Here is a 27,402-nt window from a genome sequence, read left to right on the forward strand (position 1 = left end):
CATATACACTTTTTGAGGCTTGTAGATAAGCTAAGTTTCTTTCCAACAGTTGTCTAGGGAGGCCTACTGTGTGCAATTCACTGAAAGTTCAAGAAGGAAGAAGACAGAGAATTCATAACTTACATGGACAAAGAGGACCCATAAACAAATAGATTTTACAAAGTTGAAAGTGGAAATTGCCCCAGAGAAGGTATAAAGTGTTATGAGCTCAGCTTCTTAACTATTTATGAGAGGATAACATAAACAACCAACCTGGATATATCTATAAGCATCCATAGGCATGTGAAGAAATGTGTTTATTTTCCTGAAGTTTCTCTAACATATGGCCATTTCTCCCTACTTTATTTATTGCACATACTGTGGCAGGTTTATCATCTTGCATAAATGTCATTAAATTCTGCCCACTCTCCAGTCTGAGTTAATTTGTTTGCTTTGTAGCCAAAAGATTGTTTGAGGAACTGTTGTTCTGCTCTTGTTTGGAAGAGAACAGAAGTGTCTTACTTGTGAGACCCCCCTCATCCCCTCCTTCTATCCATTAGCCATGTTTTGCAGAAGTAGACTGAACTTCTCTGCAGAAGTTATCCCAGCATAGAGGACTGAATTGGGTAATCTGTAAAAATCTCAAAAGCAAGGATCTTCCTCTTCCTTGGGCAAGTCTTCAAAGAGCCAGCCCCTGCTTCCTTTCCACTCTTTTAGGCTTTGCTTAGATCCCTTTAGAATTCAAGAACAATGGGCTATCATTTATTGAGTCCTTACCGCATCCTAGGCATTTGACATATATTCACTTGGAATTCTTTCACATTAGCAGATGAAGAAGCTGAGGCCAAGAAACCAAGTTACCAAAATCACATAGCTAAAATTTGGACCCCAATCTGCCTGGGGTCTTGACTCCAGAAACCAGTGTCTTTCTTATTGGGCTATACTACCCTTTTTTTTTTTTTAAGAGAGATTTATGTATTTATTTTAGAGAGATACAGAGCACAGGGGCTGGTGAGGGGCAGAGGGAGAGGTAGAGAGTCTTAAGCAGAGTGTGGAGCCCAGAACGGGGCTTGATCTCATGACCCTGAGATCATGACCTGAGCTGAAACCAAGAGTCAGACGCTTAACCAACTGTACTACCCAAGTGCTGCTATGCTACTTCTAAATCAAGATCCCAATGAAAGAAAGAAAGAAAAAGTTCCCAAACCTACAGACTTTAAAAATAGTCTTCATTTACTAGCTCTCTCAATCCCTTGATTGTCCTGCCCTTCTCCTCCTATCTAGGAGGTTGGCAAAAGCTGGGAAGAAATAGTGTGAAAAGGGAGATGCCCATCATAGCCACCCACACTGTGGAAGGAAGATTGTTCCATCTTTTTCCTGCTATAGAAACCGTGTGGTGATTGGCTGTTGATGAGCTGGCTTTATCTCTTGACCCATACTTCAGCCCATTGGGCATTTCTCTGAGGGCTACTCACCCCTCTGTGAGTGTCTTCTCTCCCCTGTGGCTTCTCCTGCTTTGCAAGGACCTGGAGGCTTGGGTAAGTGTGGTAGGTTGTGTGGTCAATGCCTCTGTCTAATCTTTCTTATGAAGGAGGAGTTTTTCCTGCATGCTTCCTACTGCCCATTCTGATGACTCAGACATGTCCAAGATATACTTAAGCTCAAGCTTAAAAAGGAGTCTTTCTTGCTGGACTTACACCTTTAAGATTCTTTTGATGAATCTGATCTATTCCTGAGAAGCCACATGCTTCCTCTGAGTGGCTCACATAGTAGAGCATTGCTCTTTCAGGTTGAAACTGGATCCTTGCAAATGTCACAGGAGAGACGAGCAAATGAGATGCTGAGAGTGTCAGTGAATTGCAGAGCTGTGAACTTTTGAGGTTTCATGGAGGAGTCATATTATTTCTGGAAAGAACATCTGCCATGATAGGGGGGTGGTCTCTAAATTTTTTCTGGAGAGAGTTTTAGTTTCAGCTACCTCCAAATCTTAGGATGACTGGCAAGGGTAGCATATGGAAGACAATAGTTATTAAAGGAAGACTGTTGGCGGAGGGGCTTCTAGTTGATGAGGAGTTCTAGTATGAGTCAGCAGTGTGATAGGGCTGTTTAAAAGGCTGGTTCCCCCCGGGCCACGTAAATAGAAATACGGTATCTGGAATCAGAGATGTAACTGTTACCCCATACTCAGGGATGCTGGGGAGACTCTCTGAGAGTATTGGGTTCATTTCTGGAATTTCATTAGTTCAGTTATGTTTTGTTTAAGGAATTCTAGAATCTTTCTGGGTCGCTTTCCTGAGCTCACAACTCGGGAGTTGTCTGAGGTATCTGACATCTAATCATACCATGGATAAAATTGAGTAGGACCAAGGGATATTGAGTTTCTTCTTTTTTTTTTTTTTTAAGATTTTATTTATTTATTCATGAGAGACACACAGAAAGAGGCAGAGACACAGGCAGAGGGAGAAGCAGGCTCCCCACTGGGAGCCCGATGCGAAACTCAATCCCAGGACCATAAGATCACAACCTGAGCCAAAGGCGGATGCTTAACCACTGAGCCACCCAGGTGCTCCAGATATTAAGTTTCAATTTAAATTCTTAACAAATCTAGGGGGGCCTGGGTGGCTCAGTTGGTTGAGTGTCCCACTCTTGATTTTGGCTCAGGTCATGATCTGAGGGTTGTGAGATTGAGCCCCACATTGGGCTCCACACTCAATGGGGAGTCTGCTTGAGATTCTCTTTCTCTCCCTCTCCCTCTGCTCCTCCCCCTGCTGACTCTGTCTCTCTCTCTCTTAAATAAATTAAAAAAAAATTCCTAACAAGTCAGAAAAAAACAGCAAAGAAATATTAATACTTAGTCATTGGTGAATATCTACAGTTTCTGCTTTGAGTAATGTTTATTTTTGAAAATGATTTTTATTATGTGTAAGCTATATGAAAATAAACTCAAAAGCAAAACACATTATTACCTCATTCAACATTCCGTCGATCCTTTCTGGGTGAATGGTGCTGGACCAAATATTGCAGGGGAATTCAAATAAGAATAGCACATTTCTTTCTTTCCTTTATTCCCCAGGTTTTGATTCTTCTGTTATGAAACTGTTCATATCCTATTTGGAGAAATCAGTAATACCAAATAAAAAGGTAAATAAAATTAAGGGCAAGAGTAAGACCCCTTCCAATAGCAGAAAAGTAAGGCCTGGCCTATCTGCAATAGACTGTTATAGAAGTTCTCTGCCCAGAACTAAGAAGTGAGCAGAAGACACTCTGAGCTGATGAATTAGATACTAAGAGATCCTGGCCTTAAAACTGAAGTTTACTGAGAACTCTTCATACCCTTGTTTATGACCTAACTATTCTTACTTTACAAGCATTTCTAACTAACTCCAGTTCTAGCATCTATGGAATGTTAGCAAATCAGAGGCAACAAATGAGATGGGAAAAGAGGCTACCCCTGACACAGGCCACCTTTTAAAACACGGTAGGCAATAAATAAATATAGGCAGACACCCTGACGGTAATAGGGCTTGACATTAATAGCTAGGCAACAGATGTGACAGAAAGCTATAAAAATCTGTGCCTGGGGTAGGTTTAAATAGCCCCGCTGAGCCCAGTGACCCTGAGGACTTCATTGCATTAAGGTGCATTATAGTAATTGATGTGCTTCTTCTGAGTTTGATAGCCTGTGTTCATAAAGATGACCCTGAGGCCCACAGGAAAAATTAAATTATGTTCAGTATATGCTGTTTAAGAAGGTATCATGGGTGTGTTGCATTTTTTTCTTAAACCATTTTAGAAAGATATCCTTCCAAGTGTCTAAAGCAGTGATGTTGTCATAGAAGAATTATCTTTTGAAAAGAAAGAAGTAAGGTGAAAAGGAGTTGCTGATTTAAACACAGTTTGAAAACTTTTTGGCAAAACCAAAGTTTAGGGATTGCTGCTTGGTTTTCTAGAAAGCGTGGTTAGCCCCCATGGACTCATTCTCCAGGGGAATTCTCTAGGTTGCCAACAAAATTATGTGCTATAGAACTGAGCTGTCCAAAATGGTAGCCATGTGACTACCAGAAAGTCACATGTGACTATTTAAACTTAGAAATTAAGTACCTTAGGCATCCTCTGGGTGGCTCTTAGGGGCTCTGATGGTTAAATGTTGGACTCTTGATTTTGGCTTATGATACCAGGGTGGTAAGATCGAGCCCCCACATTAGGCTCCACGCTGGGCATGGAGTCTGTTGAAGATTCTCTCTTCCCCTACCCCTCCCCCTTGCTGCTTGCACATGCACATTCTTTCTCTAAAAAATTTAAAAACTAGAAAAATAATTAAGTGCCTTAGTTGTACCAGTCACATTTCAAGTGTCCACTAGTTACCTGTGGCTTATATGGCAACTGTTATTGTACAGCACAGATATATTTCCATCATTACAAAAGATTAGTTTGGACACCACCACCATGGAAAGTCAGGAGGAAGCAAGGCTTCACGTGGGAATTAGAGCAATCATATAGATACCTTTCAGTATTAGTTTCTTAGCTGGCTTATGGTGTTTGAGTATTTGAATTGACTTCGTAGTAGAATTCCAGTTGGTTTGGTTCTATTAGGGTCATAATCAGAAATAGGCTGTATCTGAAATGATTTCATGAGTGCAATGTTTCTGCATATTTTATGGGAGGCCGGAAGAGTGATTTGAAAATGTGATGCTTCAGAGAGCCTTTTCCAAATGTACAGAAGTTTCTGGAAAGGTCACAGAAGTCACAAGGCTCTTGGTTAATTCCCTGCTAACTAATTGGTATACTTCTCTTCATTTTTTTCAGAGGTCATTTGGCAAGATACATATTGGAAACAGTAGGAGAAAAATATCAACCAGGTGTTCCAAACACATTTTATGGAGCAGAAATGTCTCTTCTTCACAGATATGTTCAACTGAAACACTATTATGCTTTAAATTATCTGTGGAAGAAATGTTCACCTGCTCACCAGTAGTCCGATTTGTGAATGATGATTATATTAAGGAGACATCTCTTAGGAAACAGTGGAAGACCAGTGAATTACAGGGAAGATAAAGGTATTCAATTACTGACCAAGGGGACTCCCCTTTAGCTGGTTGATAGTCTTCATGATATATGTGGATTTAAAATGAAAAGAGCAGAAACTAAAGTCAGTTTTTAATAGCTTACCTATAATTTGAACAGGGGACAAAATGACTTTTTCAATCTCATGAAACTCAAATCGATGGCCTAATTTATTTTTCCCCCAAGGGCAGCTGATGCTCTCTGTGGGAGGTGGGGGTCATGAGAATGTCATAATGGCCCATGTATGTCTCTAGCAACCTAGGTATTTTGTATTGACTAATGAAAACACATCAGGGTGTCGAACATGTTGAACTTGTTAGGGTGCATGTGGGAAACAGCTTTGTTCCTTCTTATATCTGTCCCTTTTAGTCATTTAGCTTTTTAAGCTATCCTCAGATAATAAGCAAATAGTCTCTTTTCCCTTGCATTAAAAAAGTTGGCCCAATGTACCATAAAAATTGAATTTAAAAAATATTTTCAAAAATCCAGTGTAAAACACCTGATTTAAAACTTCTTCCCATCCCCAGGAGCACCTGGGTGACTGTCGGTTGAGCATCCGGCTCTTGATTTCAGCTCAGGTCATGATCTCTGGGTCCTGGGACTGAGCCCCACATGGGGCTCCCTGTTAAGCAGGGAATCTACTTTTCTTCCTCTTCCTCTGCCCCTCCTCTCGCTCATGAACTCTCTCTCTCTCTGTCTCTCAAATAAATAAATCAATCTTTAAAAAAAGCGAAGTAAAACAAACCAACCTTCTCCCCATCTCCACATCAGGCCTCCCTTGATCAGGGGAGGAGAGATGTGTAATGGGTTTCATCTCTACTCCTCGCTCCCTTCATCCTTCTGTTGGTTGCCGTAGTGAAGGGAATAAGGTGGGGATAGGGAAGAGGAAGGTGCAGGATCAAGGATGAGGAATGATCTCACATGATGTTGAGGTTTGATGCAGGACCTTCTGGGTTGGCAGATGCACAATTGCTCATTCATCATGAGGTATTTTTGGGGGTTCTCTGGGGCCCCTCTGCTGAGGTTTCTCATTTTTCCAAGTGAGGGAAGAGCTTCCCTTCCATGGGAAGGGGTGGGATATGTTAAGATATGCAGCACACCAATAACTTAACTTTTCTTCTTTTCTTTTTTCTTTTCTTTTCTTTTCTTTTCTTTTTTCTTTTCCTTTTCTCTTTTCTTTTCTCTTTTCTTTCTTTCCTTCCTTCCTTCCTTTCTCTTTCTTTCTTTCTTTCTTTCTCATTCATTCATTCATTCATTCATTCAAGATTTTATTTATTTGACAGAGAGAGAGCACAAACTGGGGGGAGCAGCAGGTAGAGGGAGAAGGAGAAGCCTGAGCAGGGAGCCTGATGTGAGGCTCGTTCCCAGGACCCTGAGATTATGACCTGAGTCCAAGGCAGATGCTTAACCAACTGAACCACCCAGGCGCCCCTCACACTGATAACTTTCCATAGAAAGTATCTTTGCCCCAGTGGAGTCTCCCTGGAGAAGTAGCCTTTACATTCTGTTACAAAAGCATCTGTATCTCTCAGCCAGGAGGAGGCCTAGCCTAGTTCAACAGGCTTCTCAGAGGGGATCCCTGGTTCCTACATACTTGGTAATGAACTCAGGACTTAATGGCATTTTAGTCTAATGTGGCCTCTGCCCACAAGGATTTAAGTCTTGGGAGAAAAGACTGATAAACACAGGTTCAGTCTGTGTTACAGATAATCCATGCTCATCTAGGTATTTCCACAGCATTGGTTTAATAAGCGTTCATTGAGCCTGTGGGATTTTGGTGGTAGGGTGGTTAGGGAAAACCTCCTGGAGGTAGTGATCTCTTCTGAACTAGGTTTTGAAAGAGGAACAGTATATGCCTATGAACATGAGACCCAGCCCACCCTGGCCTTCCTTGGGCTGCACCTCTTTGTGGGGCAGGGGGTATGCAGGGCGAAGGGCCACCCAGAGGCTATGCCTTCCCCTCTGGAGTATAGAACTTGCATCATGCTCTGGGTATTCAGGACCTTGGAATTCCCTGTCCGTGTCAGCCTCCGTGGCCAGTGTGGGCCTCATTCGGTCCTCCCCAGGGCAGATTATGACACCAGTGTGTGCACTTGTGGGGTCAAGGGATGACAAAAAAATGGCTGTTTCAAGTGGCTGAGACAGAAGGATTTGTATATACAGCCCAGCATTTACATTTCTATGAGGTTTTCAAGGGTATGGGATGGAAATGGGTATGAGAAAAGCAGGTGGGGCCAGCAGAGGACCCGGACCGAGGGTCAGAGTGTAAATTCTGTACTTGAAGCCAACCTTCTAGGTCATTATGAAGGAATCTGTATCAAGATAGGGTAGACCATATTTTAGTAACTTGTTGGCTTGATTTATAACTTGAAATATTTACATTTATGGCCTGTGGGCCTCCATTTGCACTCTAGCCCCAGGTTCTACAAATGTTAGGAGTGGGGCTGCAGGTGAGGACATTAATTTGGGTGACTGGATGGTTTCAGGTCTGAGGGGATAGAAGCTAACTCTAGATTAATTAGAAAAGCATCATAATTAGGAAGAGATCCAAGAATGAGATGAATTTTAGGTGAAACCTGAAATTATCACAAGTCCCCGTTTGGCGAGGTCGGACCAGCTGCCAGCAGGAAGATGTGGGTGTTCGAGGGGAACTGTGTCACAGTGGGCCTGTGCCAGGTGCTTGCAGATAGTGCCTGGCACAGAGCAGGATGTAGGAATGATACTGATTGGCAAACTTGATGGTTGGGTCTGTTTGCAGGACCAGTCAGATTCAGAATACAGAGTTTTGGAAAAGAGGGCGATGCAAAGAGAAAAAGGGAAGCAGGGGCCCCTACTCAGGTGTGTTGATCAAGTGACAGGTGTCCCTGTCCTCCTGTGGTTGGAAGGAGAACTCGAGGTGCCACTGGGCTAGTGCCTTTGTCCCTCATGGGAAGCTCAACACAGAGTTAGAGAAAGCATAGAATGAACAGTGTTAAACTTGAGCCTAAGACTTAGAATTTGGGAAATGGTAGCGTCTGAAAGTGACAGCTGGGATGGTAGGAGTGGCAAGATGAGGAGTTTCAAGCCTTTAAACAACATGTTTATTACTTACATTGCTTTTTATAATCCTAAATCTCTCAGTTTTGATGGCAATTACCAGCTGCTATGCAATGGGCTTTTTAAATGGACTGCCTTTATAAATTTGGGCATTTGAGTGCTCGTGGAGAGTTTACAGCAACCTGAATTGCTAATTGTGTAAAAGGGTGCTGGGCTTCACCCATTTTGCTCAGACACAGCCCTTTCTTTTTTTTCTTTTCTTTTCTTTTCTTTTCTTTTCTTTTCTTTTCTTTTCTTTTCTTTTCTTTTCTTTCTTTTCTTTTCTTTTCTTTCTTTTCTTTTCCTTTTCTTTTTTTCTTTTCTTTTCTCTTTCCTTTTTTCTTTTCTTTCTTTCTTTCTTTCTTTCTTTCTTTCTTTCTTTCTTTTCTCTTTCTCTTTCTCTTTCTCTTTCTTTTCTTTCTTAGATTTTATTAATTTGAGAGAGTGAGAATGAGAGAGACAGGGACGCCTGGGTGCTCAGTGGTTGAGCCATCTGCCTTTGGCTCAGGTCATGATCCCAGGGTCCCTGGATCTAGTCCCACATCGGGCTCTCTGCGGGAAGCCTGCCTCTCCCTCTGTGACTCTTCATGAATAAATAAATAAGATTTTGAGAGACAGAGCGTACAAGCAGGGGGCAGGGCAGAGGGAGAAGCACACTCTCCGCTGAGCAGGGAGCCCGATGCAGGGCTCAATCCTAGTACTCCAAGATCATGAATCCTAGGACTCCAAGCTATTTCTAACCTTGTCAGGGGTGGGGGTGGGGGTCACATCTGCATTCATTTCCATACATACTCTGACTCTACTACTCCAGAGGCCTGCTTCCTCTGTGCGTGTGTGTGCATGTACCTGTGTGTTTGCGAGAGGACGTGGGCAGGCAGGTTTTTCTGAAGGGTGTTTTTTGTCACTTCCTTTGGCAATGGTCTTAGGCATTTGGAGCCATTACCCCACAGATCTGCCATCTAACATTGCCTATGGCCACTTGTTTGTGCTGTGTCTCACAGTAAATCCTGTCTTGTCAAGCTCAGCCCAGGAGGGTATGCTTGGTGCAACAATGTTCTATTAGCAGCATACATATTACATTTTATTTGTCACTATAAAAGGGATGAGGAGTTAAAAACCAATGTCCTGGAGGATATGGAAAACTGTTTCTGATTCACGGGCTCCATCAGAACTGTCCATCAGTCTTTCCCTCTGTTTGGCTTGTAGAAATCACCTTCATCCCACCTGTTCCTTTTATCTTTATTTCTTCTCTCCTTTGGCAACCCACAGCACGTCTTTTATGCTCCTAGCTACACTCCCTACTCTTCACGAGAGCACTTCCTTTCATGGAAGGTGATTAAAATGTATGAGCACTCACTGACCGTGGCTACGTTGGACAAAGCTACCTGTATCGCTCCAACATAGCAAATAACAATTAATCCTAAGTGCTCACTGGCCTCAGGGAAGGACCTCAGCTCCACTAGAATGAAATTAGAAAATTGGCTTTTCACTTGTACCTTTTGATGGGAGGGGTGGCAGTGCAGAGATAGAGCCAAGGTGGGAGGCAGGCGGAGAGGGTGGTCGGGCATGCACACACCTAATTTGGAAGTGCTCCAGAACCCATCACTGCATGCAGCACAGCCCAAATCTACTGCCTGGTACTGGGGGGATGGGGAGGTGTGATGGGAAAGAAATTGTATTTGTTGGACTTAAATGGTTGTGTCTGTGTATCTGAGGGGTGAATTCATAGGTTCCTGGGATACCGGGCCCATCTATTGGCTTAAAAACATGGAGTGGTATTTGAGTGCCAACAGTCGATCATGTCTTTAGCTTGCTTGAGTACAGGAATATTGAGTGTTCAGCATCTGAATATGTGTGTATTTGTATGCCTGGTACTTGGTTACATATTGTTGGTCACAGGGAGGTTGTAGGCCTGGGAGGTTGTAGGCCTGGGATAGTATGTTTAATTAAAAAAATTCCTTTACCTATGTGCTTCTGCTAAATAAATAAATATCCCTTTTAAGCACTTGCAATTTGTTCCTTGCAAAGATTGATGCAGGCAAGGATAACCCTCAGAGAAACAGAATTTCTGGTCTTTGCTGAGTGGGATTATTACAAATGGATTTGCATGTATATATTCCTTCCTTCCTTCCTTCCTTCCTTCCTTCCTTCCTTCCTTCCTTCCTTCCTTCCTTCCTTCCTTCCATATGCTTATAGGTAGAGAAAAATAGTCTGGAAGGATAAACACTAAAATGCCACGTATAGTTTATTTTTGTACGATGGGATTATGGGAAACAACTTTTCTTTCTGTTTAATCCCTATTTTCCATTTTTCTCCAGTGAAACTGCTTTGCAGGAGTGTTTAAAAACAGGTTTAAAAAGATAATTAAAATTCAGTTGGAGAATTGATTTTTTCTATGTATACATCATAATTCCCTATCACCAAAGAGTCATCAGTTTTATATCATGTTTTCATAAAAAATGGATTTATTTAGCTTAGTAGAAAGCAAAGCATCCTTATAGATCACTCTTTCAATAAAGGGGAAAATTGTTACTTAAATAAAATTCCATAGGCAGCCATAATAATAAAGTCTACTGTGTGCCGAGCATCCGAGTGTGCCAGGCACTGTGCGCATGTTACTTCCAGTTGTTTCAACAACACTGCATGGTAGGTGGTATCATCGGTATTTTATAAATGGGGTAGAAAGAGGTTAGCCAGCCTGCCTGAGGCTGCAGGAGTAGGTGAGTACTGAGCTGGGATTTGAGCAAATGTCTGACTGTAAACTTTGGTTTTCCCCAATCTGCCATGCTGCCTCCCTCATCATGAGGGCAGCCAGGATCTGATGCGAGATCTCGTAGGAATTTGCCAGACCTCATGATTGTTGTTCATCTCTAGACATTTCATTCTACCTCATGCCTGAATAACAATAGCTTGTACCTGTGCAACCTTTTCTCCCAAAGGGTGTGCTACTACTGCTAAATTATCTGTTTTAAAAAAAATCTACCCAAATAATAAAATCACCTAACATAAGCCAACATTTATAGAGTGCTCACTATGTGCCAGGCATTCTTTTATATGATTTGTCTCATTATGTTTTTACAATAGCCCTGGGAAGTGGCTATATCATTACGATCTTAATTTTGCAAACGTAGAAATGAGGCATCAAGATATTGCAACTTGCTGGGATCACCCAGCTACTGAGTATTTGAGCTGGCTTTGGATCTAGGCAGTCAACTCCAGAACCATGTGCTTGCTTCATCAGGATGAGATGCTGAAGAAAGTCTCGGCTTCCTTTCTTGCTGCCTTTCAATTGCAAAACCTCTTCCATGGTGAAGCCATGGTTATGGGGACAAGAGAGGATGGTTTATGCTGAGTCCCAAAGAGTGCCCGAGTCATTGAGTGGCTAGCCAATTCCTAACTCATAAAGTGGATTGCTACATGGACAGAATTTATCAGTCAGCAGAGTTCTTCCCACAGCCTTTGCTGGAGAATATCTTGAACTGTCTAATGAACAGGCTTTCAGTAAAAACTGGATGGAAAGCAATGATATTTGGGGAAGTTAATTTAAGGAGTACGTTCTCTGTTTCTCTGGATTCATTTAGTTCCATGTATGGCTGGTCATAGACTGTGAGAAGGTGACATTTTTGGACAACATGACTTTACCCATGAAAAAATTGTTTTCATTAAGCTGTTTTTATATTAGCCTTCTAATTGTTTTTGAAGGTTTCAACAAAATAATCTGCAATATACTCCTTATTGTAATATCTCTAAGAAATATTCCTCTGAGTTTTGTACTGGAAAAAGTGCTGGCTTCCCCCAGAAGCAAGTGTGTTTCTTCCAAAATAATGAGGATTACGTAACTCAACGTATGGTTGCCAGGAAGCTTGGAAGTAGGTAGACAGTATATTCATCTAATCGTGAATACATTAGATCCTGCGTTCAAATCTGATTCTTCTATTTACAGACCAGGGACCTTGAGCAGGTTTCTTAGCTTCCTGATTTTTCAGTTTCCTTCCCAATAAAATGGAATTGGTAGTGCCATGTTTCGTTGATTCTCAGCCATACATTTTTTTGTGTGTATGTATTTTAACATCTTTGAAATCAAAGTGTTGTGTCAGAATTTAATTGGCAGTCTTTTCTTTCTTAATGATGCCTTGTATTTGTTGAAATATGGTAGCACGCTCCCTCTCAATGTGTTGTTATAAGAGCTGCAGGAAGTAACACACATCACTTAGCACATGAACTTCACAGATGGTATGACCTTTTCTTTCATACCTGGTCCCAGGAGCCATGGTTTCATTGTTATTTTATCTGCTTGTCTCCTCTTAACTGTTCTCTTCCTTTTATTTTGATTTTATTCATTTTGATTTATTGGGCCCTTTTGAAAGCCAGTGTTAATGAATTGCCAAAAAAAAAAAAAAAAAGCAAGTAGTTGTTTAAGATGCCATTAATTTTAAGAACCACTGTTTGAAACCCAGAATACACACCAACCTCTTGGGCAAGAGAACAATCAAGTCCTTACCCACATGTTCTTGTACCAGAGGAGGGCAAACGATGAGTCCCTGTTGTCAGGCTAGTGTCAGGGGCACCACTGAAAAAGTAGCTCAGATGAAATCAGTCATTCTTTGTCCAGTTGATAATTATTGGCCAGAGATAGTCCGACCCTCTTTGTCCTCAGCAGAACGTGATTGGGAAAAACTGTTTTACATTCTTTTGTATTCTCTCTAGGACACATTCCCTAAGTACTTTAAATAGTTAAACTCCTGCTCTTTAGTGGCTCAATTCTGCCCATTATTAGGAAAGAAGTTTTTGAAAGTTGTCTTCTGCTTTTCCTCAGTGGCAGGTCTAGAATCTCTGTTTCATGGAAGTTCTCTCCTTGTCCTGTTTCTGGAACACTGTGCTGGGTTCACGGTGGGAAGGGACTGGAAGGGGCAGAGATAAGTTTGTTCAGTGCTTAATCCATGCCAGGCCTTTGCTTGGCAGCATACACACACCATCTCATTTGATCTTCATCATAATATTGTGAGCAGATATTACTATCGCCTTCTTATAAATGAAGAAACAATCTCAGAGTGGATAACTTTGTTCAAGCTCCCACAGCCAGGAAATGGTAGATCTGTAATTTAAATGAAGTCTGGCCTGCTCCAAAGCCCATAATCTTTCCATGAATACTTCCAGAGGTCCTCGTCCTTTGTCATTTGTTGGTTCATTCATACTTTCATCGACTTATTCAGGCACGCCATTCATTCAGCCAGCAAACATTTATGAAGTGCCTGCTCTGTGTTGGGCACTGAGCTGGTACCTGAAGATAGAAAGGTGAATAAGACTCACTCTCCCTACTACATCACAATGGAGAACATGGACAAGATGACAGCGACACACTATAGATACAAGTGACTGTGAAGCCCTGGATGCATGCACACGCATGTGTGTGTACAGGCTAGTTGGAGGCCCCTGCGCTTTTTCCTTTGAAGAACATCCACATTCACCTGCTCAAAATGTTGGCATTCCCTTTCCCCATCCTTGCCATGTCTCTTTACATTCATTCTCTATGTCACTGCCAGAGTGATTTTTCCAGATGTCTGTTTCTATCACTTTCCTGCTTGAAACTCCTTGATGGGTCTTAATGGCTCCAGGATAAGGTGCAGACTTCTTAGCAAGGCTTCCTAGCCCCTTCTTGATCAGCCCTGCATCTCCCTCCACTGCAATGTGCTTGATTCAGCTCTCTGGGATTTCTGTGATGCTCTCATGTTACAATCCAGACTTCTGAGCCCTGCATCTTCCTCCACCCTCAAGACTTTGTTCCAGCTCTACTGAACTTGCAGATCTAAGAAATCTAAAAACGTGACATGTTTCTCTGAGCTCTGGCCATTTTCCCTGGGTGTTCTCCCTGCCTAGAACCTACCCCCCCTCCATCCCCCAGCTCTTGCTTGACTTTCTTGTCTTCTTTCACCATCCCCTGCTATGACCAGCACCTAGGTCAGGGCCCCTACTGCGTGTTCTCACCTCTGTCTTCATGACCCAATTAGGGAATTTATCACATAGCTTTATAACCTTCTGTAGACTTGTCTAGCTCCTTTATTGGCCTATAAGTGCCAGGGGCTTGATCTTATCCTCTGTTGAGTTCTCAGTAGCTGGCACCCTGACTAGCACATAGTAGGAGCTTAATTAGTGAGTGTCTCATAAATTTATATACTGATAGGAAGATAATAAAAACTTTGACTTTATATGAGGAAGCAATGTTTAGCTTTTTTCTTGTATTTTTTTATAGTCTCATAGTTAACTTATTGTGTCAACTTGCCTAGATGCCCAGATAGTAAAGCATTATTTCTGGATGTGTCTGCAAGGGTGTTTCTGGAAGAGATTAATACTTGAATTGGTAGACTGAGTAAAGCCTCCCAGTGTGAGTGGGCATCATCCCATCTGTTGAGGGACTGGACTGAACAAAAAGGTAGAGAAAGGGGCACCTGGGGGGGGGGCAGTCAGTTGAACATGACTCTTGATTTTGGCTCAGGTCATGATATCAGGGTTGTGGGACCAAGCCCTACATCAGGCTCGGTGCTGAGCAGGGAATCTACTTGAGATTCTCTCTCTCGCTGTCTCCCTCTGCCCTTTCCCTCTGTACTTGTGTATGCACACACACACTCTCTTTATCTCTTAAAAAAAAAAAAACTTAAAAAAATAAATGGAGGAAGGGAGGATTCACTGTCTGCCTGACTGTTGGGCTGAGACATTGGTCTTCTCCTGCTGTTGGTGCTCCTGGTCTCAAGCCTTCAGACTTGGACTGGAGTCTACACCTCAACTCTGGGTCTCAGACCTTGAAACTGTACCACCAGCTTTCCTGAGACTCCAGCAGGGAGGCAGCAGACTGTGGGGCTCTTTCAATTCCATAGTCACCTGAGCCAGTTCCTTATAATAAATCTAATATGTAATATATAATAAATATAATATATGTGTATATTTCCTATTTCTGTTTCTCCAGAGAACCCCACTACACATGGCTAAGTTGATTGATCCACACCTGACATGCAAATACAAGAAAGAGTACAAGTTAAAATTTTGAGAAGCAGCAGCAGTCAGAGGAAGCGAGGAGGTGTGGGAAAGGCAGTCTATAATTTATTGAGATGAGAATACTAGAATCTTTTGTTCTATAGCAGAGCATGTTGTGATTAACAAATAGGAGACAACACAAGCACACCCATGCTAATGAAACAGCAGAAACACTTCTATATAAAAAGCATGTCCAACAGAGAGAGTGACTATGAAACAAAAGGAAAATTTCATCCCAGAGTTTGAAGGAGGCATAAACATAGAAATGGTGCGTGCTACATTCTATCAGTGCTAGGCAGTAGGAGGCCTCCCAGGAACATGGGACAGCCCCTGGAGGTTGGCAGGTTTGCCTGGTTGGAGTTGAAGTTCCCCAAGGGAGAAGGAGAGATTGGTAGAGACCTTAACAATGGGTCTTGGCAGGCTGGTTGAGCAGTCTGGATGCAGAGCAGAATCCTGAACATCAGATCCCAAGAGCAGTACTGCCATTTGTTTATATTCTTCATTGCTCTCTCTGTCTGTGCAGTGTAGTAGATTCAGTTTTTTTGTTTCTAGAGCAGCTTTAATGAAAATCTACTATGGGGTGAGAGATGCTGGCTTTATTTTGAGAGTAAAGGGGAAAAAATGGTGACACCCTGCAGCAAGAAACATGTAACACTCTGGAGCCTGGCTTGCTTGTCTCATACTATCCCAGAATTCAGGTGAATGAGAAGGTGAGGAATCCTGCAGTTTAAAAAAAAAAGAAAAGAAAAGAAACAAAACAAAACAAAAGCTTGTCTGTTGAGCTCTCTTGGAGTAGGGCAGTGAGGGCTCCCAGCCACCCTATCATTAATTCTCTGCGTGTATCTACAGCCTTTTCCAGACAGCCACATTTTTCCACTGACAAAACATTTAATTCTCAGTGACATTTCTCCATCATTATAAATAGCAGGGAGTTTTTAATCATTTTTTAAGCGCCAAAGCTTTTTTCGCCCAGTGGGGCTATAGCGGTTTGAGCAAAGCCATTTGGATCCTAAAACAGATCGATTGGCAAGTATTACACTTGGCTCTTCAAAGAGAACTGCTGATTTTAGCACGTTAGGAAGTTTCACAAGGTTATACATTTTCATATTTTTTCTCCTGTCACTAGTTTCCATGGCACCAAAATTTTTGTGTAGCAGTCGACACTCCAGGGCAGCTCCAATTACCTCTAAGGGTGTGATAAATTCTGAAAAAAAATTATCAAAAAAGAATTTAGTTCCAATTCATTGTAGCTATGGGGAATCCCAAGCCCTGGCAGAGAATGATACAGAGTCACCCAGCGAGCACCCATGTGGCACCTGTTGGGAGGTTGTCATCCCAGACCCAGGACACAACTGTGGCCTCAGCTTGGTTGCTGTCTCATGCATATTGACACAGTGCTTATCTTTTTTGTTGTTTTCCACCCCCCATCCCCTCCTTTCCGTTGTTCCTCTTTTATGTACTGGTAAGTGATGTGTGTTATTAATAAAACTTGGGAGGAAACACCATGTATGCAGTGCGAAGATTACATTTTGTGAGTGTTGATTATCATTCTCAGCATTGCTTTAAAAATATATATTGTAATGAACCCCTTTCAGCTGAAATATGGCATTGCACGAGCATAATTCTGGCTTCTGTGCCGCTGTAATTTCATGGGTATACTTTATTGCTCCCTAGTCTCGGGTGGAATGAAGAGATCAAGCTTATTTTCTTCTTAAAATGTTGTGGGAATATCAACAAATAGCTTGTAAAATGCCTCAAGAAGGTAGAAGAAGTAAGCGTTGGAAGAGAGAGCAATAATGTGCTGCGGGCTGTGTTGGGTCTGGGCAGCCATGGGCCTCAGTGGAGGTTTTTTGGTGGTGTTTTAGTTTGTTCATTTGTTTCTTAATCTCTTATTGAGATACAAATTATATATCGTAAAATTCACTACTCAGAGTGTACAACTCAATGGTTTTTATATGTTCGCAGAGTTATCCAACCATCAACACCATTTAGTTTTTAAAATATCTTCATCATCCCCCGAATAAACCCTATACCCATTAGTAGTTTCTGCATTCTGTGTTCCCCCAGTCTTAGATGACCACTGATCTACCTACTGTTTCTGTGGATTTGAATGTTCTGAGCATCTCATGTGAATGGAATCATACAATCTGTGGCCTTTTGTGTGTAATTTTTTTTTTTTACTTAGCATGATGTTTTCAAGGTTCATCCGTGTTTTAGCAAATATTTTGTTCCTTTTTTGTTCCTTTTTGATTGCTGAATAATATTCTCTGTGTATATATAACACATTGTGTTTATCCATTCATCAGTTGATGGATACTTGGGTTGTTTCTACTCCTTGGATATTGTGAATAATGCTGGTATGAACATTCACATCAAGGTTTTGTGTGGGGCTCCTGGGTGGCTAAGTGTTTGGGCATCTGCCTTTGGCTCAGGTCATGATCCCGGGGTCCTGAGATTGAGTCCCACATCGAACTCCCCACAGGGAGTCTGCTTCTCCCTCTGCCTCTGTCTCTGCCTCTCTCTCTCATGAATAAATAAATATAAAAAAACAAGGTTTTGTGTGGACATGTTTTCAGTTCTCTCTAGGAGTAGAATGGCTGAGTAGTAGGGTAACTGTGTTTATTCATTGAAGGAACTGCTGGTGTTTTCTCAGTTTCCAAAAGCACTGTTTTACAATTCTGCCAGCAGGATGTGAAGGTTTCAGTCTTTCCATGTCCTCATCAATACCTGCTATTGTCTTTTTGATCTTAGCCATTCCAGTGGAAGTGAAGTGGTACCTCATTGTGGCTTTGGTTTGCATTTCCCTGATGGCTAGCGATGTGGAGCATCTTTTCATGTACTTACTGACCATCTGTATGTCATCTTTGGAGAACTGTCTGTTCAGATCCTTTGCCCATGAACATTATTTTTTTAAAACTGATTTTATTTTTTAGAACAGTTTTAGGTTCACAGCAAAGTTGAGCTGAAAGTAAGGGAGTTCCCATATACTCCCTGCCCTCACACATGCATAGCCCTACCCTCATCAGTATCCCACACCAGAGTGGTACATTTGTTATAATACATGAACCTACACTGAACATCATTATCACCCCAAGTCCATAGTTTACATTAGTGTTTACTCTTGGTGCTGTACATTCAATGGGCTTTGACAAATGTATAATGACATCCATCCATCATTATAGTATTTTTCATACAGAATAGTTTCACTGCCCTAAAAGGCTTTCATGCTTCACTTGTTCATCCTGGTGGCCACTGATCTCACTGTCTCCTTAGTTTTGCCTTTTCCAGAAAGTCATATAGTTGGAATAATACAACAGGTAGCCTTTTCAGATTGGCTTCTTTGATTTAGTAATATACATTTAGGTTTCCTCATGTCTTTTCATGGCTTTATAGCTCACTTCTTTTTAGTGCTGCATGATATTCCACTGTCTGTATGTACTAGAGTTTATCCATTCACTCACTGAAGGATGTATTGGTTGCTTCCAAGTTTTGGCATATACAAATAACACTGATATAAACATCTGTGTTCAGGTTTTTTTTTTAAGATTTTATTTATTTATTCATGAGAGACAAAGAGTAGAGAGAGCGAGAGAGACAGAGACACAGACAGAGGAAGAAACAGGCTCCATGCAGGGAGCCCAATGTGGGACTCGATCCTGGGTCTCCAAGATCACACCTTGGGCCGAAGGCGGCACTAAACCACTGAGCCACCTGGGCTGCCCCACATGTTCAGGTTTTTATGTGTGGGCATAAGCTTTCTCATTTAGGCAAATGTAACAGAGTACAATTGGTGGATCATAGGACAAGAGTAAGTTTACTTTTATAAGAAACTTCCAAACTGTTTTCCAGAGTGGTTAACACCATTTTGTAGTCCAAGCAGCAATGAATGAGAACTCCTGTGGCTTCACATCCATGCCAGTATTTGGTGTTGTCACTGTTTGGGTTTTTGCCATTGTTGTGGTATCTTATTCCCTTTGCTTATTTAAAAATTGGTTTATTTGTCTTTTTATTGTTGAATTGTAAGTTCTTTATATGTCTCCTACTGTTGTCTTTTCACTTTCTTGATGGTATCCTTTAAAGCACACATGTTGGGACACCTGGGTGGCTCAGTGATTGAGCATCTGGCTTCAGCTCAGGGCATGACCCCGGGGACCTGGGATTGAGTCCCGCATCAGGCTCCCCACAGGGAGCCTGCTTTTCCCTCTGCCTGTGTCTCTGCCTTACTTTCTGTGTCTCTCATGAATAAATAAAATCTTTTTGTTTTTTAAAAAAACAAATGCTTTTAATTTTAATCAAGCTTGATTTTTTTTTTTAATCACTTGTGCTTTTGGTATCATGTCTAAGAAGCCATTGCTTAATCCAAGGTCATAAGGATCTACTCCTTTGTTTTCTTCTAGGAGTTTCATGGTTTTAGCTCTTTGGGTTTGTAATGCATTTCAAATTGATTTTTGTATATGGTATGATGTAGGATCCAACATATTCTTTTAAATGTAGATATTCATATACAAATACAAATATTCATATACAAATACAAATAACAATACAAATTCCAGCATTGTTTATTGAAATGATGATTATTTCCCAATTGGTGATCTTGGCACTCTTGTCAAAAATCAATTGATCATAAGTGTAACAGATTTTGGACTCTTGGTTCTATTCCATTGATCTGTATGTCTATTCTAAAACCAGTACCACAGTCTTGATTGATTACTGTAGCTTTGTAGTAAGCTTTGAAATCAAGGAGTTTGAGTACTCTGACTTTTTCCAAAGATTGTTTTGGCTATTATGAGTTTCTGAGCTGACTTTTTAATGCTAGAATGCCACTTCCACTGAAGATTCTGGCTGCAGGAAGAAGGAGGCAGTGTTGGTGGCTGACAGAGGGGTTAGTGAATGAGTATAGTACTGCTGCACTGTGATTTAGTGGTTTGTTCAGGTGCCATGGCAACACCAGGTGCTTCAGTAGGTTCCCTGCATTCTAAGTGAAATATCTTTGAACACTACTGTCATCCCCCAACTTTTCATAGCATAGGGGAGCTGAAAGCTTTTTTCAAGACTTCGTTGAACATTTTTAGACTCATGATCCCAGGATCTCTGTCTCTGGCACCTGCTCCTGGGTGAGCCATCTTGGATTCTTCCCCCAAGTCACCCTTGGCACACTTAGGCACCTCAGTGGTTCTACAAGTCATGCAGTTATGCCAGGAATTTTGAAACTTTGTTATATTTTATGAAAATTGGTGGGCCCCTTGGAATAGTCATGAAGGATATAGCACTCTTCCATCTCACTTGCTCCTTCTCCTCTCCTCAGTCCCTTCATTCCAAATCTTTCCATTCCTATTTCCAATTTTTGTTACTCAGTGAGGCAGAAGAGCTGTTCTCTTTCTTGAAAGCCTCATTCAAGCTCTGAAGATACAACTTTTAGCCCAGGGGCTCAATAAAGCCTTCATCCAACAATAGAAGGTCTCTCTCTAAGAGGGGTTCATCTACAAACCATGAGAGACCCTAACTCTGGGAAACGAAAAAGCGTGGCAGAAGGGGAGGTTGGTTGGGGATGAGGTAACTGGGTGACAAGCATTAAGGAGGGCACACGATGAGTTGAGCACTAGGTGTTATACTACTACATGTTGGCAAATTGAATTTAAACAAAACAAAACAAAAAGCAAAATAGAAAAAAAAAGAGAGGTTCTTCTTACCACCTGCTAAGAGAAAAAAACCCTTTTGCACCTGCTTTCACAGGTTAACTCACAGCAAAGTCTGTAATCCCTATTGAGGAATTTCTTAGGCAGGTGCAGACTGGCATGGGCTATGGTAGGCAGGAACAGGGAGCTGGGTTTCTGAGACCCCTTCGGAGAGTCTGTGAACCCTTGACTTCCGTGTCAGAGTCTCTTGAACATTTTCATGAATACAACCGGACCATGGCTTAAACATACAAGGCTTTGTTTTCTTGTGTAAAAAGTCTGGAGTTAGGCAGCTCAGAGCTAGAAAGCAGACTTCTTCTATTCCATTGCTTATCTGTCCTTAGGGTACTGCCTCATGACCCAAGATGACTGCTTGAACTCTCTGCATCACATCTACATTCTTTTCAGTGGGGAAAAAAGAAGGAGACAGAAACAAGGCCTCTTCCCTGTAAAGACATTTTCTGGGAATGAAAGACAGTACTTCCACCACCTACATTTGATTGATAAACACAGTCACATGGCCACACAAAAGGAGAGCAAGAACTGTAATCTCAGGGACCATTTGCTAGCTAAAATCAGAGTATTTTAATACTAGGGGAGAAAAGAAATGGCATTAAGGAAGGCAGCCACGAATCTCTGCCACACACTCCTTGAACAGAGGGGAGAGATCTCAGACTCTGGAGAGGCCAGACAGCCCAAGATAGTTGCTGCCTGCATATAAAAAAGTCTTTTAGTTCTATTCTTGAAATTCTATGCACATTTTGCATGATAGTTCAAGTTTCCTACACTATAAAATCTAATAAGTAAGATCAGAGCTTTGGAAAGATTTGCTCTGGTTAGTTGCTGTCCGTTGGTTTACCTACTTCCTACCATGCCTCTGCTTACCACCTAGGGTGCATTTCCATATTGAAAGCAGGGCTTTCGCTGGACTTGCTGATAACACTTGACTCCAGTAAGACTGGCTTTAGGTTCACTAGGCTCTGTGGGAGCTGGTGTTTAGGGCATTCAGATTCCAATATGTAACCACAAGCAAGAGAAGGGGCTGCCTTTGGAATCAGACACCTGGTAGTTTTACCAAACTTTTTTTTTTTTTTTTAAGATTTTATTTATTCATGAAAGATACACAGAGAGAGGGGGCAGAGACACAGGCAGAGGGAGAAGCAGGCTCCATGCAGGGAGCCAGGCGTGGGACTCGATCCCGGGTCTCCAGGATCACGCCCTGGGCTGAAGGCGGCACTAAACTGCTGAGCCACCCGGGCTGCCCTAGTTTTTACCAAACTTGAAGCTCAGTGCTGGGCAGAAAATAGGTCACGAGAAATGTTTGTTGAAAGAAGAAGCGAATTAACTGTACCTATGGTTCAGACTTGCATGGCTGTGGCCACAGTGGAGACTTCTTTGGTGCTTGTTCACTTTAATCCATCAAACAGCTATTGAGCATCTTATAGGTGCTGAGAAATCGAGGGTTTGGGAAATCAAAGGTGAATAATCATCGTGGTGTCTACCTTCGAGGAACTTCTACCTAGTAGGAAAGGCAGGAAGCAAACAGAAATTTCAGTATGGCGTATTAAGTGCTGAGGAAGCACATAGGGGCGCCTGAGCCAATCTTGGGAGAACAGGGAATACTTTCTGGAGTAGGTGATACTCAGAGTAAGTCCCGAAGTCAGCAGAGAAGTCATCCGTCTGTTGAAGAGAGGAAGAGAGAAGAGCATGTGTGAAGTTTCATTGGTGAGAGGAACTAGCAATAGTTTAACTGGCCAGAATAAAGTTGTCTTCTCAAGGCCTCTGTTTTATCATTTCTGTCCTTTGGCCAGCAATGTTCTATAGTCCCCCTTGCCTAAAGAACATGGTCTCCACTTCTGATAATAGCATTCAAAGTTCTCCACCCATTTGGTCTCTTCCTCATGCTCTGTCCTACTCATATGGGATTGCCCCCCATTCCCTGAACATTTTCCTCATTCTCCTATCCCAGATGACTACATATTCTCTATCTAGAATAGCCTTTCCTATCTTCTCCACTGGTCAAATTGCATCTCCTTTTGGAAAGTCCTAAATAAGATGGCACCTTGTTTGCAAAGTCTTAAATTTGTCCTGAATTGGACTTGCTTTGCCTACCTCCATGGTCCCAGATCTCCTATCTTTCACCGTGAAGCATTGATCTTACTCAGTCATATACTCATTTCTCTTGCCCATTGCTCTTCTGTGAGCAACATGAGGGCAGAGCTGGAGGCTGATTCATACTTACGTCCCACATAGTTCCTGCCATATGGGAGATTCTTGTCAAAAGGGCAACATGAAAGAGCACCTGTTTTATTTTATTTATTTATTTTTTAAATATAAATTTATTTTTTATTGGTGTTCAATTTGCCAACATATAGAATAACACCCAGTGCTCATCCCATCAAGTGCTCCCCTCAGTTCCCATCACCCAGTCACCCTCACCCCCCGCCCACCTCCCCTTCCACCAACCCTAGTTTGTTTCCCAGAGTTAGGAGTCTCTCATGTTCTGTCTCCCTTTCTGATATTTCCCACTCATTTTTTCCCTTTCCCCTTAATTCCCTTTCACTATTTGTTATATTCCCCAAATGAATGAGACCATATAATGATTGTCCTTCTCCGATTGACTTATTTCACTCAGCTTAATACCCTCCAGTTCCATCCACGTCGAAGCAAATGGTGGGTATTTGTCATTTCTAATGGCTGAGGAATATTCCATTGTATGCATAGACCACATCTTCTTTATCCATTCATCTTTCGATGGACACCGAGGCTCCTTCCACAGTTTGGCTATTGTGGACATTGCTGCTAGAAACATCGGGGTGCAGGTGTCCCGGCATTTCATTGCATCTGTATCTTTGGGGTAAATCCCCAGCAGAATAGCACCTGTTTTAAACTCAAGTCTGGGCTCAATAGTCCACCCTGGCATGAATGCTGTGCCATAGGGAAGCCATTTAACCTCCTGGGCCTCCTGACTTCTTCATTTGTAACCACTTTGAAGTTATCAATTATATATTGATAATTTTGTTGGAAAATTAAATGAAATAACATACTTGAAGATATGCTACGTAGAAACTGGCACAGAGTAGGTGCTCCGTAAACACCTGCCCAAAATGAAATGGGCTGCAGCTGGTTGCTGCTCAGTTTGTGTGGATCCTGCTTTCTCCCGGCCGGAGGTGTTATGGCTTGTCTAATTAATAAACACTATAGTGTAGGAATTCTAATGATTTGGTGTTACAGACTTTTATTTAAAAAAAAATCAAGGTGGGATGCCATATTTTACATTTTCAGGGGAATAGCCAAGGCAGTTGAAAGTCTGGCAAAATATCTATCTTTAGGGTATGTGGTGTTGAAAAGTGTGCGTGTATGGATTTGTTGGTTGCTGCTGTGGAGCTGGAAACATTTAAAGCAATGACAGTGAAGAAGCAGGCATGTCTCATTGTCTTGCAGTGGTTTTCTGAGCAGAGAGGGCTGCATATACCCACTAACACCAGTTCCCACTTCTTATCTGCTTGATGGAGCCTTAATTCACATAAGTAGGAGATAGTCTTACCTCTTCTGGTTCTGTGCCTGTTAGTGTATGGATGCATATTTATTTATTTATTACTTAGCCTGGTTCATAAAAAAACTTGCAGTGGTGAGCATATAAATATAGCCTATCTCCCCCCAGTTTAATGGATCTTCAGCAGAGGTACATATCAGAATTGCCTCGGGAACTTTAAAAAGATACAGATTCCCTGTCCCCTCTAGGCTGTGACTCATTAGATCTGGGGTGTGCCTGGGCTCATCAGGCACCTTCAAAAACTTCCCGCATGGGCCCTTCTCTGACCGAGAAGCTTTGCTCTAGATTACCCAAGAGGTCTTTCAATACTTGGAAACCCCACACAAGTGGCCAGAGTGACAGCCTGGCTGGTGACAGAATGAGAGATGGCGAGTTTGAGTACTGCTCAGGAAATCTATTACTGTGCTGAACTCGGCAAGCTGCCAAGCCGGTGGCTTTAAAGGGAATGAGATTTTGTAGTTTTCTTGAAGGAGAAGTTTACTCTGCAGTCAGGGGACTGAGCTAATGAGGACCCAGACCATGCTGATTAAGGAATAAGGCATTTAGATGAATGAAAGACGCCAGTGTGCTCACTGAGAAGACTCACCATCGTCTCTCACTGTGGACAGCAGAGAGGCTGGGCCCAGATATTGGCTTAGAGAGAACCTCAACATCAGTAAACCAAAGAGAGGTTATCCAAAGAGAGGTAGATGCTACAGGGCCGGAATCCAAAGCTCTGCAGCGAATCAGATCATGTCACCCTTTTGCTTGAAACTCTCCAGTGGATTCCCATTGTACTTAGAATGAAATCCAAACTCTGCACAATGGCCTGTTGGCCACCTACCTGTCCTCCGCCTCCCAACCTCCCCCTCTGCCTTCTTATGGTTCAGGTCTAAGCTCAGATGTCATCTCAGTGAGGCCTATGAAAAATAGCTTCCCCCAGTGTTCCTTTGAAACACATTATCCTGTTTCATTTATGTTTCCTCATAGAATTTACCACTGCATAAAAAAATTTTCATTATTTACTCATCTGTTTATATATCATCTGTCTCTCCCATTGGAATGCAGGTTTCATGAGAGCAGGCCTGTGTGCCTCACTGGATTATGTATCCCTGGCACCTGAAACAGTACTAGCCACAGTGCGGGGGCTCAATAAATAAGTGCCTGAGTGAATGAATGAAGGAAGGAAGGAATACAGATTCCAGATCTCAAGCCAGTAAACTGGAGCCCAGAGGCCTGGGGGCCCAGGATAAAGTTCTGACAGCGTGGGGTCAGCAGGCATCAGAGCTGCGTCAGCTAAGAAGAGAGCAAACTCAGCTCTTTCTGTGCAGGAATCTCCCTACAGCCTCTTCCCTGGGTCCTAGGACCAAGGAGAGGAAGGAAGTGTGTCCACAGGGTGGAAGGGCCACCCTCATTTTAAGTGCACTAGAAAGGGGAGCCGGGCGGTCTGTTTCTGACATCTGTAAGAATATGAATGTACATTTAAGAAGATGTAGAAATCCAGTGAGGTATGACTCACAGAAATGTTCTCTCTGACCTTCTGCTCAATGGGATGGAACATAATAAATTTCAAGATATAAGATGTTTAATGTGGGATTTTTTGAAAGACATCACGATGAATAATTTATGGTGGAGTGTGCCTGTGTGGGGTACCCAGGAACACACACACAAACACACACATCTGTTTGCACACAATTCTCTTTGGCTAACTCTTTACTTTTTGAGCTGCATTAAGGTGCCCTCTGCTTTGGGAACCATTGGGCACCAGATGAGGGGCTCTCGGTTAGATTTCTCTGAGCATACTCTCCCCTTCTGGGCTTGTTAGTTACCTCCTCCCTCAATCCCCTCCCCTAACTGCAAGCTTCTTGAAGGACTGGGTTATTTGTCTTTTTGTCCCTTTCCTCCACAGTGTCCGATCTCCAGTAGGTACATAATAGATGTTTGCAGAATGCACAAATGCATGTGCACATATTTGGATGCAGGAATATATGTTCATGGAATGGCCCCAGGGACACAGGGCACCTGCATTACTAAAGCAGTGTGTTGTGTGGGAGCCTTGAACTACAGGTAAGATGAATGAGCCACATTTGGACAGCGGGCCAAGGTTTAGCCAGAGAGGGTGTTGGCTTGGCATGTGGCAGGACAAGGCTTGGGGTTTTTTGTGGGATTTTTTCCCTTACAGTAGAAGGGCACAGAAGGTTAAAATAACTCCAGCAACATTAAAGCCATTGTCTTAAGAGGCATGCACATTCCCCTGACCTTGAGCTCACTGATGACCTGGTGTCATTGCTCCACCACCTGCAGTCCCCTGGCAGCAGCTGCCAACTGAAACCATACTAACAGGGTTCTGAGAGAGGCGGGTTTTGTTCCAGCCTAACAAGCATGGATGGCTTTGCAGCCCGCAGAGTGGGCAAGGATTTCTGCAAAGCTGTGTCTTGCAGGGACTGCAGTGTTGTCTTGGGAAAAACACAGATTGGCCTGAACTGGTTGAGGGGAGGAACGGAGAGAAAGAGGTTTTTCAGGCTTTGCAGAGCTGTTATAACCACATGGAGCAGATTTTCTGAGCTCTGCCTGCAGAAGGCTGCATAGCAACAAGGGAGGGTGGATGGGGAGTTCTCCATTTCTGTCCTTGTAAAGTGCTGGTCACGGATAGTAATGGCATTTTTCTCATCTGATTTTTATAATGTCCCTCATGTAAAGAATGACCTATGATTTTGCTTTATATGAATTGATGGAATGACCACAGTCCCAAGCCCTTTTTTTGAACTACCTCATTCAGTCCTCACAGTATTTTTATCCCCATTTTCACAAATGAGGAAGCTGAGACTTGGAGAGGTTAATAAGCATGTTGCCCGTGAAGTCACTCACTCGGTAAATGACAGAGCCACTATTTGAACCTAAGGCAGTTAACCACGTAAATGGGATACATATGAATTTGCAAAACTTCAGATTTTTCTTTTTCAAAGAGATCACTAGATCTCTGTGATGTCTTTGTCCTCTTTGCCTTTGTTTGGACAGAGAAGTGGCGTAGCCAAGGGCATGGAA

General features: G+C 42.3%; 1 protein-coding gene across 7 annotated transcripts in view; it reads left to right on the forward strand.

The window, feature by feature from the left end:
* The window catches only part of KIAA1549L (KIAA1549 like), a 267,032-nt gene that overhangs the window by 65,341 nt on the left and 174,289 nt on the right, over nt 1-27,402 (forward strand). The gene's annotated exons all lie outside the window — the stretch shown is intronic.

The sequence above is a fragment of the Canis lupus genome, chromosome 21, assembly GCF_048164855.1.
Source record: "Canis lupus baileyi chromosome 21, mCanLup2.hap1, whole genome shotgun sequence".
Classification (NCBI taxonomy): Eukaryota; Metazoa; Chordata; class Mammalia; order Carnivora; family Canidae; genus Canis; species Canis lupus.